Source organism: Papaver somniferum, chromosome 5, assembly GCF_003573695.1.
Source record: "Papaver somniferum cultivar HN1 chromosome 5, ASM357369v1, whole genome shotgun sequence".
Lineage (NCBI taxonomy): Eukaryota > Viridiplantae > Streptophyta > Magnoliopsida > Ranunculales > Papaveraceae > Papaver > Papaver somniferum.
The window spans coordinates 126,415,594-126,434,019 of record NC_039362.1 but is presented as its reverse complement, the minus strand read 5'-3'; positions in this window follow the sequence as shown (position 1 = coordinate 126,434,019).

The window sequence follows — 18,426 nt, the reverse complement described above, 5'->3', positions numbered from 1 at the left end:
ACTTTTGGGATCATTGGAGTACTTGGAAGGACGAAGATTTCAAGGGACGTTGAAGATTAGACTATGGAATAGGAGCCACTAAAGTTTATCTTTTTTGTATTCCATATGTATTAATAGTTTTGTCACTAAAATTGACAAAGGGGGAGATTGTTAGAGCATAGATCGGTCAACCTCGCATGCGTTGCCATCTCAAGCATGTTTTTCAATGTTAGTGATCAAAACTATAAGTCTTGATTTCTAGCCTACATATCTAAGTCTCGGACTAGGATAGAAAAGTGTAGTTGAGCTCAAGGACTTCATGGCGATTCAACATACAACGACGAAGATCTATACAAGGAACCGTGGAACTTCATTAACAAAAAGGTATGTGGAGACTTGAACTTATCTATCACTCAAAAGTCTATCTCTTCTATCTTCTACTTCTTATGAGACAAAAGTCGTATGCTATATAAACTAGATCATACACATTTGACATTTCGAGCTGAGCATTCATTGCTTATCTTTTATCTCGAAATCATGTGTTGGCGAAGCGTTTCGCTTTGATCAAGATTATCTTCACCTAGTGACGAAAGTCATGAAAAGTTTCAATCACTTTGAGAATTGCTCTGACGTGAATCGGTCTGTGAATAACGGCTACATAGCGTCCTCTGAGAATGTCTCAATCACTGAAATGAGAGTTTAGATTTTATAACCATGTATTCCTTAAACCGAAGTTTTCGAACTTTATTGATCAAGAGAAATCGGGAGGATTGTGGAATTGCCTTGCCAAGTCCGCGAACCTAGTTCGCAGACTCAGTCCGCGAACTGTCGGAAGTTCTCGACCGAGAATTTCTGCTGGGATTTTCCAAATACTCGTTTGTATTAAGCCGCTACAAACACTAGACTACTACAATCTAACTTCGGATTGGACTATAGTTGAACCCCAATCAGTCTCCCACCGATTCAACGTACAGTTGTACTCCAACGCCTCTGATCCCAGCAGGATACTGCGCACTTGATTCCCTTAGCTAGTCTCACCCACAACCAAGAGTTGCTGCAACCCAAAATCGCAGACTTGATAATAAAAAATCTATCTCACACAGAAAAGTCTATCAAAGGATAAATCTGTCTCCCACAGAAAAACCCTAGGTTTTTGTTCCGTCTTAAGATATAAAATCAAGGTGAACACGAACCAATTGATAATCCGGTCTTATATTCCCGAAGAACAGCCTAGCTTAATCAATCACCTATCAACAATCTGTAGTTGCAGGAAATCCTACACTACACCCCTCATATGATTTCATTATTACTCAACTCATTTTTAGATTTACACTCTTAATTTTATTGATCAATCTTTGAATGTTCTTACAAGAAAAGATAAAGGAATCAAGAATGACCTCTGCTCTAGACTTTCTCTCTCCTATTTACTTGTTTCTTACTCAAAAAGATCTCTCCCTATTCTTTACAACTTGAACGACTATTTATAGGGAAATACATAGTGGATGACAGCTAATCTGTCCTTTATTTTAGGGTATGGTCTGCGGCATTCTCGCAACTTTACAAATGTTAATTTCGTAAGCTCTCTAATTTTCGCAGGACTATCACATCTTTCTCGTGATCCTAGCTGACGTCGTTTATCGTATCATTTCTGAAGTTTTTATGCGACGCTGTTGTGTTGTGTTGTTGATAATTTCGCTGAGACATTATCGTTGCGAGATTCTGATCCTACATCTTGACTCTTCTCATATATTCTCTGCAAAGTAGAGAATGATGTGAGAAATGCCGCAGCTGTTCATCTCTTCATATTCTGCATTTATCACACTTATTCTTTCTTCCATTTGTTTCTTGACACTTCTTCTGTAACCGCTGCTTTTCAACCGCTCACGTCTTTTCGTCTTAATAGTGTTTATTTCTTCGAGTAAAAAAAAATCTCCTTTATATACTCTTGTTATTCTTCTTTCCACTTTCTTTTTACTTTCTCTTCTATTTTTATTCTCTCATCTCTGCAACTCTGTTATTCTTCTGCAAGTTCTGCTGCTGTAATTTTCCCCCTTCAATCCTCTTACTTTTTATTCATTCCCATATTATATATTCAAATATGGCTCCAAGTGGTTATAGACATGAGAAGAATTTAAAATATTTCCAAAAAGATCTTGCTGATAAAGGTTTCACACTCTCTACCATTCCTGGTGAAAATGCCAAATCAATTCTTTCTGTCAAACTTTTGTCTGATCAGTACTGTGATGATCAATCAATCATAATTTCGCTAGGTCAGATTCTCGCAGGTCTCCCTATTCCTATTTATGACCCAGATCTTCCTTTATTCTATGAAATTCTCGCTCACTCGGGATTTTCGCGAGCTATCTTCCAACTGAGTGGGGACTGCATCCGTCTGATGCTAGAGTTCGCTAACCGTGGTGCTGGTAAAGGATCTTTGTACTCCAAAGAACTTAGGGATCCTAAATTCGCATACCTAGAGATAATTGCTGAGAAATACACAGTAGCGAGTTTCTTTGAGAACTATGAACTTATCTACATGAAGAAAGAGAATACTCGCTGGGGTATTCACTTAAAAAGGAAAGATAACATTGATGAAGCTAAAATTCTCATGCAAAATATTGACTGGAATTCTGGTAAAAACAAAACTCCTCGCCAATCCAAAGATGATAAATGGTGTGTTTTTCCTTTAATGCTAAAAGGACCTTACATTGCTGGGTCAAATGTTCTTCCTGCGAATCTCGCTGCTTATCAACCTTGGGTTTTCTCTTGGCCTGAGAAGGAGAAAGAGGTATGTTTCTTCCCATTTAGCTCACTTTATATTTCTTTATTTGTTTTTATTATTTTGTTCGCTAACTCTTGCGACATTCTGCAGATCCAAAAACTGAAAGATAGTTATAACATGACTGGGAAGTACTCTGTTAGCTCTTCTCTCATACACAGATGAGGTAAGAAATTTTCTCTTATGATTTTAAATTGTATATTGTTTCTTCCATTTCTTATTTCTATCTATGTGTGAAGATTATTGCTGAAATAGAAGAACCTGCTGATGTTGCGAAGACTGGTGATAAAGGTAAAGGTGCTCTTCGCAGAGAAAAATCAACTGCTCCTCCTTCAAAGAAAAGGAAAGTCCGTTCTTCTTCCCCTTCAAATATTCCTCCTCGAGAAAATTTCGAAAGTGACAAGGATGATGAGGACAATGATGATCTTGCCGCAAGTAAAGATATTCCACCTGAATCTTCTATGGCTAAGCTCTCTGGCCTCTTTTCTGATTCTCTTCAAGGAATGGAAGATAGCCAGTTCGCTAACACCTGCAAGGCTCTCGCTACAATTTGCGATGTCCTTTTGCTGGATCAGTGATTCCCGACTTCTTGCATTCCCTCAATACTTTGGTATATTTTTATCCTTTTATTTCTTCATTGTCATAACTCAAAATTTCTTTCTATATTAATATTTTTTATATTTTCTTGCAGGCTGGAAAAGCTTCTTTCGCTGTTGCCTCGGATCTAGAGAAGAGACGCGAAAATCTTGAAAAGAAGAATCTTCAATTTCGCACAAAGAATGAAGAATTGGAAGCTGAAGTTAAGGGTCTTCCCGAGAAAAATAGACAATTAGAAATTGATTCTTCTTCGAATAAGAACAAAATCTCTAGTCTTCAGCAAACTAATAATCAACTTTACAGTATGTTACTTTTCTTTTTTCCCTTCATTCATTCATCCTGTTGTTTTATCTTATTTAAATGATCCTTTTTGCAGACATTTATGGTCTTTCTGATGAAGCTACCCTTCTTCGTTCATTTCCTAATGCCTTGGGTAATGATACCCTTCCTGAGCGTCTTAACAATTCCTTAAATAGCTTCTCAAATGATAGAATTTCATCTCTTTCTCTAAATGAGCTTAGATCTAAATTTCGCCTCTTAGAAATTTACCATAGATCTAGTTGAGGCTTAGCCAACTGATTTAAGCGTCTCCTTTTTGATTCTAAAGAGAAAGCCAATGAGTTAAGAACCAAAATTAGCGGTCTCGTAGATGATAAGGATCGCATCTCTGATCAAGGTGCTAAGGCTTTGGCGAAATTCCAATAGACTCTTCTTGAAGTTCAACTTGAACGAGATGAAGTTAACCGCAAGAACATCGAATTCTGCGAAAGGGAAAATCAAATTCGTTCTCGTCTTCTTATAAGTAATGAGGATGAATTTGTTTGGGATGCGAAAATCTTAGATGATGCTAGAAAAGATTTAGGTGTAAATGTTAGTCTCCAAGTTGAGCATACATCCTTTATTAGAGATATGATTTCTGACAGAGAAGGTTACTAACTGCTATTCTTTACTAATCTTTTGCTTCTTATGAGTTTTCATCAAGTTAATAAGTGATTGTCTTTTGATCGCAGATTCTGAAAATAGATATCGTGAAAAGATTGAGGAACTCGAAGCTGAAAAGGAGGAACTCGCAAAGAATCTTTCTTCTCGCAACGACAAGTATTCTAGATTAAAGAATCAAATCAAGATCACTGTTGCGAATTTTAAGAATGATGCCATGCATTTTCGCAATCGAACTATCCAAATGGTTTGTGACGATCATAATATTCCTCATTCTGATTATCCTTGTCTCTTGGAAGAGATCCCACAAAATACTCTCAGTCTGATTATTTCTGATAGCGAAGCTGATGATGAAGAATCTGATGGTGATGAAAGTTCTAATGGTGATGAAGATTCTAACGCAGACGAAGAAGAGAACAAGTCTGATGAAGATAATGAAGGATCAACTAAGAAGTAGTCTTTGTTTCTTTCTTTGATTCTCTGTAATACTTGTACATTTATTCCTTCTTTTTGTATATTTTTGTTTCTTTCATTTTGACCTGCATTCATTAAAACAATTCTTCCTTGCAATACAGTTAATCAATATAATCATTAATTTTTGAATCTTTGAGTAAATCTATCATATGGAGACAAACAACATTTTCTAATTTTATTCATTCCCATACTTGCCTCTGTTATTTGTATCCAAATGAGAGATTTTATAAAATTTTCTTATTTTATGCCTCAATTTCGCAGTTAATTATGTATAATTTCGCTATCTTATGTGAAGTGAATTTTGTTTCTTTTTAAAATATCATTCCTGTGTGGTCTAATTTTTCCTTCCTAATTAAAGGTCTTATTATGCCACCTCTTGTCATTGCGACAAAATCGCAGGACGTCCTTGCACTTTCATGCAAAAACCCATTGATCTTGCCTTAACTTTTTCTTTTGTATTATGGCCTCTTCAGGAATGTTGCGACAATATGACAGGTCTAAATATTCTTGCAAAAATAAAGCCCCATGACATTTCCGTCTTGCGACGAAATCGCAGGACGTCTTTGCACTTTCATGCGAAAACCCATTGATCTCGTCTTATCTTTTTCTTTTGTATTATTGCCTCTTCAGGATTGTTGCACAAATATGACAAGCCTTAATACCCTTGCGAATAAAAAGCCTCATGACATTTGCGTCTTAAGACACTTATCGGCTCCCTAATGGAGGGTGCCGCCCTTATCTCCCCCTGGTTGCCCCTTCAAGGAGGCGCACTTCTACCATACAAGGTTAGCTCCTCCCATCCGGTCTTGACAACAACCAGTTGTTTTCGCAGCCTCTTATCCCTTTTACCTATAGGGCTTATGGTTACGAGACTGCACCCTAAGTGGGGTTTTCTTCAGGCCGAGTGCAGTATAAGCCAAGACTTGTCAAGAATGGAAAAGTACGCTTCAAACATCCCTGGCACTCTTGACTCAACCGTGTACCTCGACGCCTTGATCAGATCTTCACTCTTTGGGAGAGTCCTTATTACCTTAGTCGCCCAACCTAAGTCATATGCTTAAGCTGAGAATCCAAGGTGCCTCTCCCGGATGGGCTTTATTGACCCCAGATCTCCATGACTCAGGTTCCGGTGGAGGTGTAGCCTTTCCCTGAGCCATGCAACAGGTACCCCCTAATATGACGTACTTTAGGTCTTACATTTGCCTCTTGCGAAATTGTATTCGCGAACTAGGGTGTACGCCATAAAGGTTCGCCTCTTTCTTTTTGTCATTTTTCTCTGATTATTTTCTGTAAAATTCATTATCTCTGTGAGAGTCTCGCACATCATCATATTGTATTTGGATTTCGCAATCTCAATTTTGTCATTCAATGAAATGTATTTTTGAGAATTTTACTTATTGCGAGAGTGTCGCGATAACTTAATCATTCATATTCTTGTTTTTATTACCTTTGCCATCCTCTGCTTCTTTATTATTTTCTGCTACTGCTTTCTTGGTAGTGGTATGTTCATCATTTTTATTCTGAGCTAGCATTAGTTTCGCAACACCTCTTCTTCTTTTCTTTCGATTGCATCCACCATCAACCTCTCACTTCTCTGTGTATATTTGATTTTGTGCCGCCAATTTTCCTTCTTGTTTGCTCTTCCTTCGCAAGATTTTATCTCTGTTTCGTAACACCTCTTTCCTTCAACCCAATCTCCCTTTATGATTCCTACACCACTGGGGTGAGGGAATTTGATGCACTGGTGGAAAGTTGAAGCTACACCTAGAATCCCATGTAGCCAAGGTCGACCAATTAACGCATTGTAGGGTGATTCTACATCAACGACACAGAATAAGATTTCGGAAGATATTTCGTTCAATGGAATTGGCATAGTAACCTCCCCTTTAGGCTTGTTAGAAGTACCATTAAAACCATATATCTTATATGTTGATGGTATAAGATCATCATCTCTTCCTCCCATAGTTTTATAAGTATGATAAAATAAGATGTTCACATAGCTTCCAGTATCGATTATAATTCTATTAATTGCCCATGAATCTTCAGCTTCATCATCCTCCTCTTCTTTCGGTTTTGGATAAATTTCTAATTTTACTACCAATGGATTGTCATGCACCTCTTCTCCTTAGGGAATTTATTCTGCGGTAAAAGAAATGATTTGTTTCTACCATTCCTCTAGTGGCGAGATTTTTGCAATATTCATAATTTCTCTTCCATCGTTATCTCTTGCGAACACTCTACTCAAAACATTGTCATGAAAATTTTCAATTGTCTTATATGAATGTACGATAGAGTGACATAATAGATTTTTTTTCTTTTGCACCAACTTCTATGAAGAATGTTTCCTTCTTTTTCATCGTGTTCACTTTATGATGCTCTGGTGGTGGTGGCAGTGGTTGAGATTGTGGGTGCCCTACCAAAAAGTGGTTTAGTTTTCCTTGATCTATCATTCTCAAAATAATTCATTTTGCATTCCTGCAATCATTTGTTGTATGTCCATGAAAATGATGATAAGAACAAAACTCATGGCTTCTGTGGTTTGGAGGTGGTTCCGTTCCCATGTTCCATGGTGTTGGTATATTCTCCATCAAGATTATAGCTTCCCATATTTTCTCCACACTTGCATTTAGAGGTGGCATCTTGATTTCTTCCCATACTACCTTGTGACCTCCTTGTCCTCTATTATAGTTTTGTCTTTGATATCCATAAGTTTCTTGTGGTTGATCGAGTCTTTGAATCTTGTTATTTCCACCACGATTGTAGAAATTTCTTTCTCTTTCATACTCCTCTTGATCTCGGCTTCCCATAGCCACTAGTTTCTCTTGACTGTTACCCGTCACCTTCTCTTGTTGTACTTGCGAAGTATTCGCTACTGTATTTATTAGCTTGGGTAATAAGCTTGCATTTGCTGTTTGTGAGTTGGTGTTCGCAACTGGATATGATTCCATTTCATTTTGCCTTTCCTCTAGAGCAATGTATTCTTCTTAAAGTTCTCGCAATTCAGTCATTGTGATCGTATTCTTGACTCTGAAAATTTGGACATACAATAGGTTTGTTGCAAACATAGCATTGATAAATGATAATATAAGATATCTCTCATCTACACGGCCAGCCATTTCGCTACACATAGTTCTCCATCTTTAGTCAGGTGTTTCAAACTTTCACCAATCCTCTGTTTTAATCCAAACACATCTTCTATACCAGGTTGCGAAAATTATTACTTATATATGCCCCTAAGAATGCAGTCTGCAAATGATTGAAGGATGTTATTGTATTCTTTGGTAGACCTTCAAACCATTTTAACGCCTCTCCTGTTAAGCTGGATGCGAAATATTTGCACAATACGACATCATGATTTTCCCATTGTAACATGCACCTCACATAGGCTTTAATGTGTTGAATTTCACAAGTTGTTCCATCAAAAATGCTGGTTAATGCGGGAAAATTGCATTTCGGTGGTATTCCTCCTAATTGTACTTCCCTTGTAAATGGAGTTTTCGCAGCTTATTCTATTGCTTCATCCAATTATCTTCTGCCTACTTCTCCTCTATTATTTAGCATTCCTCTCATTTCTTCTAATTCTTTCAAGATTTGTTTATTTACACCTGAATTTTGATCTATTGGACTTTTTAATTTCGTCTCTCTTCTTCTGCGTTCATGTCTTTCTTCTCTCGCGAAATTTTGCATTTCTTCTTCATTATCCTCATCTCGTCTTCTTCTGTGATTCTCTTCCTCATCTCTATCTTGAATTCTCATATGATGATGCCTTTCATTTTCCCCTCCATGATTTTGTTCATTTCTTATCAATTCCATTCATTGTCTTTCAGTCATCCTCTATACTCTATCATACTCTTCATTGAGATTACCGTTATTCCGGTTTTGTGTACGCCTTCTTTCTCGATTGTCGTGATTGTTCTGGCGAATTATCTCCTGAAGCTCTTGTTCTTCCATTTCCGCTCTCAATCTTTCACATTCGCAGATTAAACATGCTTGTTCAGCATAATATCTTTCAATTTCTTCTTCAATCGTCTGTTGATTTCTTTGAGTTTCTCTTTCATGTAAAATTCTTCTTCATTCCTCTCGATTTCCTTCGCCATCTTGGTCATTTCGTCCCTGACGTTGTCCGTTCTCTTGATTTCCACCATTTTTCCCATCATCAAAAGTTTCATTTTGTGGAACGTAACGATCATCAGCTCTTTCTCTATTTTCGCGATATTCTTCATTAAGATTTGATATTTCTTCTTGAATATTGTTTCCAGCATTGACTGTGGGTGAGTTTCGCCTCATTTCTCTTCTAGTCGATCTTGAATATGATTTTGTAATACTTATCGATCTTCTATTATGTAGTCTTATATTCTCCATCCTTAATTCGTGATTTTGCCTTGTTAGATTTGGACGTTCTTCTGCCTCAGCTCTTCTTTCTTCATGTATTCTTCGTCTCAACGTTTCTAACGCTCCAATTTCCTCATCTCCATGAATTATTCCTTCATCTGCTTCTTGATTTCTCTCTACCTGTCTATGGTTTCTGTTTTGTTGCTCTTCTTCTACTTCTTCTACCGAATTTGATTGCCAAGTGTGTATAATCACCCTATCATAATCTGTATTCCTCTCTTGTACTAGTGTTTGTTGAATTGGTGGTTGAATTTGATTTTCTCTATTACTTCGCATTCTAGTAGATTCTCCCATTTCACTTCTTTCTCTCCCAGCAATTCTCTTGCTTCTTCTAACAATAGTCGCTTGTTCGGATGTATTTCTTCTTCTAGCCATTTCTTCAATGTTAACAATATTCCAAGAAATTATGTAAAATTCTTAATCAATCACTCTAAATCTTCACAAATATCAATATTAATCTTCAGTTTTTTCTAGAATAATCTTCAATCCCTCCTTGTTTCTAGCACCATTATGTAGTTGCAGGAAATCCTACACTACACCCCTCATATGATTTCATTATTACTCAACTCATTTTTAGATTTACACTCTTAATTTTATTGATCAATCTTTGAATGTTCTTACAAGAAAAGATAAAGGAATCAAGAATGACCTCTGCTCTAGACTTTCTCTCTCCTATTTACTTGTTTCTTACTCAAAAAGATCTCTCCTATTCTTTACAACTTGAACGACTATTTATAGGGAAATACATAGTGGATGACAGCTAATCTGTCCTTTATTTTCGGGTATGGTCTGCGACATTCTCGCAACCTTACAAATGTTAATTTTGCAAGCTCTCTAATTTTCGCAGGACTATCACATCTTTCTCGTGATCCTAGGTGACGTCGTTTATCGTATCATTTCTGAAATTGTTCTGCGATGTTGTTGTGTTGTGTTCTTGGTAATTTCGCTGAGACATTATCGTTGCGAGATTCTGATCCTACACAATCCTTCTTGACTACACAAGCGGTTTTTCGAGGAATCACAAACAGTGAGACGAAGATGTTTGTGACTACGATCACAATGCCTATCGGAGAACTTTCACGATCTCAAGGCAATCAATAGATTGTACTCGTACAATAGAAGATGCAAGATCAGATCACACAACTACGATAAAAGTAGTATCGGTCTGGCTTCACAATCCCAATGAAGTCTTTAAGTCGTTAACCTGGTTTTAGAGAAGAAAACCAAAGGTTAAAGGAGAATCGACTCTAGCGAGCGCACTAGTATCACACAGACGTGTGGGGATTAGTTTTGCACAATGCTAGATGGATCCTTTATATATCCTTCAAATCAGGGTTTTTCCTTAGTTACAAAACCGTTAGATGAAAACCTGATTTATATTCAAGCTAATATTTCTCAACCGTTAGATCAAAAACTTAGCTTGTCACACACTTAGGTAGACGTTTACTGGGTTTGTGAAAACCATGCCCAAACGTGTACGTGTATGTTTGTTCAACATAGTAACCCAAAAGGTTAACCATATGAGCAATTCATATTAACCTAGTTCTTCTTCACCATAACTAGTTCAATTTACTCAAATGAACTAGTTAGAGAGTTGTTCAATTGCTATGAGATCTTATGTAACTACACAAGACACAATTGAAACAAAGATGTTTCGATTCGATTGAATCAGCTCATGAACTTTATAGCTACGGTTTGCATAAAGCATTCCTTAGTAATTTAAGTTTCATGTTCAGAGCACATCATTAGATCATAACCACTTAAGCTCACTAACAAGTTCGCGGACTTAAGGCAACCGGCAGAGTTTTCCAAACTCAGCAGAAAATCTCGGCAAAGAGACTTCCGCCAGTTCGCGGACTTGAACTTCACGAACGAATTTGGAATCCCAGCAGAAATTTTCGGTACAAGAACTTCCGACAGTTCGCAGACTGAGTTCGCAAACTGGGTTCACGGACTTGGAAAAGCCGATTCCTCCGGTTTCTCTTAATAAACAAAGTTCGAAAACTTCGGATTAAGGAATACATGGTTATGTAATCTAAACTCTCATTCCAATAATTGAGACATTCTCATAGGACGTTATATAGTCGTTATTCACATACTGTTTCACGTCAGAGCAATTCTCAAAGTAATTGAAACTTGTCATGACTTTTGTCACTAGGTGAATATAAACTTGATCAAAGCAAAACGCTTTACCAACACACGATTTCGAGAAAAAGATAAGTAGTGAATACTCAGTTCAAAATGTCAAATGTGTATGATCCAGTCTATATATCATACGACCTTTTGTCTCATAAGAAGTAGGAGATAGAATAGATAGACTTTTGAGTGATAGATAAGTTCAAGTCTCCACATACCTTTTTGTTGATGAAGTTCCACGGTTCCTTGAGTAGATCTTCGTCGTTATATGATGAATTGCCATGAAGTCCTTGAGCTCAACTATACTTTTCTATCCTAGTCCGAGATTTAGCTATAATAGACTAGAAATCAAGACTCATAGTTTTGATCACTAAAATTGACAAACATGCTTGATATAGCAACGCATGCGAGGTCGACTGAGCTATGCTCTAACAATCTCCCCCTTTGTCAATTTTAGTGACAAAACTATTAATACATATGGAATACAAAAAAGATAAACTTTAGTGGCTCCTATTCCATAGTCTAATCTTCAACGTTCCTTGAAATCTTCGTCCTTCCAAGTATTCCAATGATCCCAAAGGTTGTAAGTTTAGCACCACCGTTGTTGAAGATCCGTATCTATAACAATGAGAGAAATCGAGATTCTCGATCATTATTATACAGTGTCATAGTATCATTATGTAACATCAAAGTCCAATTGCATCACGACTTTAACAACAATACTATGGTGATATGTATCACTCCTCCTTAGTCAATACTCCATATCGATCATGGAAACCACTCCCCCTTACACAATTATCCGAAAACCATATGTATTTGTAGTGTGAACTACATTATTTCTCCCCCTTTTTGTCAAAAAAATTGGCAAAGGTAAAAGAACGGGATCAGAATGAAATTTCGACAAGAGATATTTCATAGACTAAAAGAAAAAATACATGCCAACTTAATTTAGATACAATCATAAAGCCGAAGCTAAATGCGTTCATCAAGGAGTTTTAAGATACAAGATAACCCCTATAAAATTCCACATCCGCACACCCCGCAAGATATTACCATTAAGCACAAGTTCAAAAGAACTTTCCCCCATTTGATGTTATTCCCGAAAGAACAACAAGAGCGACCTTAATTTCGAAAGAAAAGAAGGATTTTTTAATTGGACACCAAAAACCATGGAAATGATTTTCTATATCCAAAACTCAACCAAATTAATCACAAGTAAACCCATGATTAATTTAATCGGAATACGCAACTAAATCAAACCACAAAAGTGAACAATTTAATTGATTGTGCTCAACATAAGAAAACTCACGGAGCTACGACTAAGATAACCACACGGAGATGACTACCTTAATCGTTCAAATACTCAACATAAGGAAAACCTTACGGAATATACGACTACATCAACCAATAGAACATGATTAGTATAACCGTTCATATACTCAACACAAGAACTTGTGGAATATATGACAAACTCAACTAGATTAATTACAAGAGAACATATAATTAATCTAATTGGAATACACAACCAAACTAATCACCAAAGCAATCAATTTAATTGTCAAAAGATTTTGCTCGACAAAAGAAGACTTTCGGATCAAATAACTAAATAACCAATCAAGATGATTAATTTAGTTCAAGAATGCTCAACATGTAGCATCTCATGGAACAACCAACAAGGCCAATATTAATCAACATAGTTGTAAGGTGCTCAACATAAGATACACAATGGATCCTTCACGGTAAAACATAACAAAACGGATCAATGAAGATCAATACCATGGATAACATACAAGGATCTATTCCGTTTTCCATTACTATTTGCATAACGACATAATAGACTTTATCCTTGTCACACAAAAGATTTTATCCTATTTTCCATCAAATAAATGACTTCATAGGCATAATTTTTGTATCTGTCAAAAGTTCATTCGTCCTTTCATCAATACGAAAACCAATTCATGAACGACTTTACTTTTTACAACATATGGACCTTCAAGTTCACGGACGCAAACAATACATATCCCATAAAAATATTGCAATATCACAAAATCATAAAGATTAATACTGCAATAACATCATCCTACAAATATTTATAGAATTTAAACCAATAAATATAAAAACATGAAGATGAAAACTTTGGACATAGCTATGTGTAATCACAATAATGGCTATTCCAAACTCTAGTAATCCTTCTCAAAAACAAGAATAAATTCTCATAAGAAGTTTCCTAGGCATCAAGACAAACTCGTAATGCACATATAAGATGACTTGTCCTTAGAAGGTAGAATCAATCTTTTTCGCCCGGATTTAAACCAAGAATAGCTACCAAAGGCGTATAAAAAGATTTTCTAAACAAAGAAGAACATACAAAGTCATTAACGACCATGCACCATAGTTCACAAAGGATGAATGTGAACATTCAAGAATTCCATAGCAATGTGTACTACTTCCCATTCTTGAACTTCCTTCTTTGTGATTCACCAACAACATTCTTGTAAAAGCTACGAATTAGATTAGAAGAGTAGTACTCCAAGAAGTGGAACAAGTGCAACAAAACGGAGCAAAACACTCAAAAACAAGAGACATGACAAATACCAATCTTAACTCATCCAAATTCAAAGAGGAAGAGAATGCAAAAAGAATGAGGTCATTCCGAGTTCGGACGAAGAAGATACGACCAAAACAAGTTTTCCGAATATCGACGTCAAGTATGCATGCGGGTTTGAAAACGAATTTTCAAGTCCGCGAACTTAAACCCATGGATTTTGATTTTAAAATATGCTATGCATACCTGATAGGTGTACCATGTAGTCCAAACATCCCGAACTATTATTTTCAAACCTAAACATTTAAGAACCTTAAACACAGATCAAGTTAGGTTAGGTAGAAAAGAACGATAAGAAAGGTATGTGAATCATTATAAGTTCTCTAAGCAAATAAAAGTACAAATCTTGCTTAAGTTTATAGACATACCTTTTCAGATTAATCCAATCGAATTCTATTGTCTTACCGAACATAATCTGTGTGCCCCAATTCTTGTGCTTCCCCTCACCGTATACAAAGCACGACATTCCTTGGTGAGGCTGCACGTTCAACACAATCAAGTTGTGTTAGGGTGAACAAAGTCTTTCTCCCACAAGTGACCTTTGGATTATCATGAAAGGGATCACTTTTAGAACCTTTCACATCCAATTCCATTTTTCCAAAAAACTTGTTAAGTTCCAACATCATGGATACTGCCTTTTCCATAGTCATGGAGTTTTCTGGAAGATCATTCCTTTTCACACTCAAAACATCATTGTCTTTCTTCGGTATCCACTTCTGAGTGCGTTTAGGAACAGTCGGAACCTTCTTCCCATCACTCTCTTCTAGAATTCTCTGAAGAGAATTGGATTGACTATTCTTTTGCAAGTTAGTCTTTCTCCAATCGGAGCATCGGATCTTGTCTTCGTCTTTACGAAGTTATCCTTTTGATAACCATTACGATTGTGAAAAGGATTCGTGCGATGTTTATCGGCAAATCTAGGTTTATCATAGCACTGATTCCTTTGACTAAAGTTTGGACAATTACAACCTGTAACGTTAAGAGGATCAGTCTTAACGTATGATCTTGGCTTCACAACTTCTTATGATGCCCAAACAAGAACATCATGAAGTTTCTCATTCCTTATAGGGAAACAACATCTCCTTTCCAGGTGACCTTTATTTCCGCAATAGTGGCAAACATAAGGAATGTTCTTACCGCGATCTGTGTGTGCTAACTTGGAGGTTGATAAACTTTGCTCTTTTGAACCTTAACAGCCGGTGAAGGTATTTCACTTTTTCCATCAGTGGAAACCTTTTGTTGAGAAGAATCACTAGACTTGAAAAATTTTACCTCTTTGCTAGTACTTGGAGCATATATTCCCTTATAGACCAATCCTCATGTATCACGATGATTTTTACTTGCTCCTAGCATAGTGGTTAATTTGCTTGAACTAGTATTGAACTTTTTCAAGTCATCTTCCAACATCTTGATTTTATCAAGAGCAGCAGCTAAATCAGCCTCAAGGCGTTTTTCTCGAGTGAGATAACCGCATTCTCTGTCGTCAAAACTTGTTTGCTGGGAGTTAAACCTTGCTTCAGATTCTGCGAATTTCTCTTCCAACAAAAAGTACTTTTGATAAAGATTATCATATTCAAGTGACTTCGTACGTAGGTTTTCCTCAGAATCCTTGAGGATCGATTCGCAAGAACGATTCGAAAAATAAACACCTGCGTAACATATTCTCAATTTCTTGTTCTCTCGACAGAGAGGAATCAGAAGAGGTGAGACATGAGAAGTTGTAATCTTCTTTATTTTCAATGAATCCAAAAACTTAACATACTCTGAGACTTCCTCATCAACATCTCTATCAATATCTGAATCACCTTCATCAGAAAGTTCATCCAAATGTTCTTCTAGGAGAGTTTCCTAATCAACAGTTTTTACATCAAGAGAATGTTTAGATATTGACTTAGATGTGACAGTTCTCTCAGGTGAATCCAAGCTTTTAGAATCATCTGGTAATTTCTGAACTGGTACGTTATTAGAGATAGACTCGTCCATAATCAGATCGCTACAAACACAAACTTATAAGGTCTTTAACGTGTTTGCCTGCTCTTATACCAATTGAAAAGGCGGGGGTCTAACAACACCACCCAATATTTCGCTTAACAATCTGTATGGACTAACTCCGAAACACTTTGCTAGAGAATCAACTAGACAGTCAGACTCAATATAGATAAAAGTATCTCAAGGAGTTAATATCTCTCTCTTGATTTGATTTTTACTCAGGCTAAAAACAATAACGAGTCTTTATCAAATACAAGGAATAACTTGGACGGTACCAAACACCAATGCCCAAGTATTAATCAATGAAATCGACAACCACAAGGTCGGATCTCCAATCGATTAGCCTTTAACGCACAACCTGTATTATTTCAATAATAAAGATAAACAATATAATGCGGAAAATGAAATAACCCAGACACCAGAAGTTTTGTTAACGAGGAAATCGCAAATGCAGAAAAACCCCGGGAGCTAATCCAGATTGAATACACATTGTATTAAGCCGCTACAGACACTAGCCTACTACAAGCTAACTTCGGACTGGACTATAGTTGAACCCCAATTAGTCTCCCACAGATCCAAGGTACAGTTGTACTCCTACGCCTCTGATCCCAGCAGGACACTGCGCAATTGATTCCCTTAGATGATCTCACCCACAACCAAGAGTTGCTGCAACCCAAAATCGCAGACTTGATAATAAACAAATTTGTCTCACACAGAAAAGTCTATCAAAGGATAAATCTATCTCCCACAGAAAAACCCTAGGTTTTTGTTCTGTTTTAAGATATAAAATCAAGGTGAACAAGAACCAATTGATAATCCAGTCTTATATTCCCGAAGAACAACCTAGATTAATCAATCACCTCTCAACAATCCTTCTTGACTACACAAGCGGTTTGTCGAGGAATCATAAACAGTGAGACGAAGATGTTTGTGACTTCTTTATCTTGCCCATCGGAGAACTCTAACGATCTCAAGCCAATAAATAGATTGTACTCGTACGATAGAAGATGCAAGATCAGATCACATAACTATGATAGAGTAATATTGGTCTGGCTTCACAATCCTAATGAAGTCTTTAATTCGTTAACCTGGTTTTAGAGAAGAAAACCAAAGGTTAAAGGAGAATCGACTCTAGCGAGCGCACTAGTATCACACAGACGTGTGGGGATTAGTTTTGCACAATGCTATATGGCTCCTTTATATAGCCTTCAAATCAGGGTTTTACCTTAGTTACAAAGCAATCCATATTCACCGTTAGATGAAAACCTGATTTAGATTCAAGCTAATATTTCTCAACCGTTGGATCGAAAACTTAGCTTGTCACACACACTTGGGTAGACGTTTACTGGCTTTGTGAAAACCATTCCCAAACATGTACGTGTAGGTTGGTTCAACATAGTAACCCAAAAGGCTAACCATATGAGAAATTCATATTAACCTAGTTCTTCTTCACCATAACTAGTTCAATTGACTCAAATGAACTAGTTAGGGAGTTGTTCAATTGCTATGAGATCTGATGTAACTACACAAGACACAATTGAAACAAAGATGATTCGATTCGATTGAATCGGCTCATGAAATTTATAGCCACGGTTTGCATAAAGCATTCCTTAGTAATTTAAGTTTCATGTTCAGAGCACATCTTTAGATCATAACCACTTAAGCTCACAAACAACTTCGCGGACTTAAGGCAACCGGCAGAGTTTTCCAAACTCAGCAGAAAATCTCGGCAAAGAGACTTCCGCCAGTTCGCGGACTTGAACTTCACGAAAAAATTTGGAACCTCAACAGAAATTCTCGATACAAGAACTTCCGACAGTTCGCGGACTGAGTTCGCAAACTTGGTTCGCGGACTTGGCAAAGCCAATTCCTCCGGTTTATCTCAATCAACAAAGTTCGAAAACTTTGGATTAAGGAATACATGGTTATGTAATCTAAACCCTCATTCCAAGCATTGAGACATTCTCAGAGGACGTTATATAGCCGTTATTCACAGACTGTTTCACGTCAGAGCAATTCTCAAAGTAATTGAAACTTTTCATGACTTTCGTCACTAGGTGAAGATAAACTTGATCAAAGCTAAACGCTTTACCAACACACGATTTCGAGAAAAAGATACGTAGTGAATACTCAGCTCGAAATGTCAAATGTGTATGATCCAGTATATATAGCATACGACTTTTTGTCTCATAAGAAGTAGGAGATAAAATAGATAGACTTTTGAGTGATAGATAAGTTCAAGTCTCCACATACCTTTTTGTTGATGAATTCCACGGTTCCTTGAATAGATCTTCGTCGTTGTATGATGAATCGCCATGAAGTACTTGAGCTCAACTACACTTTTCTATCCTAGTCCGAGACTTAGCTATAATATACTAGAAATCAAGACTCATAGATTTGATCACTAACGTTGACAAACATGCTTGATATAACAACGCATGCGAGGTCGACCGAGCTATGCTCTAACAGAAAAATTGATGTAAAGACCTAGGTAGTCGAACTTGGAGGTACCTTGATGAAGGACTTAGAAGAAGGA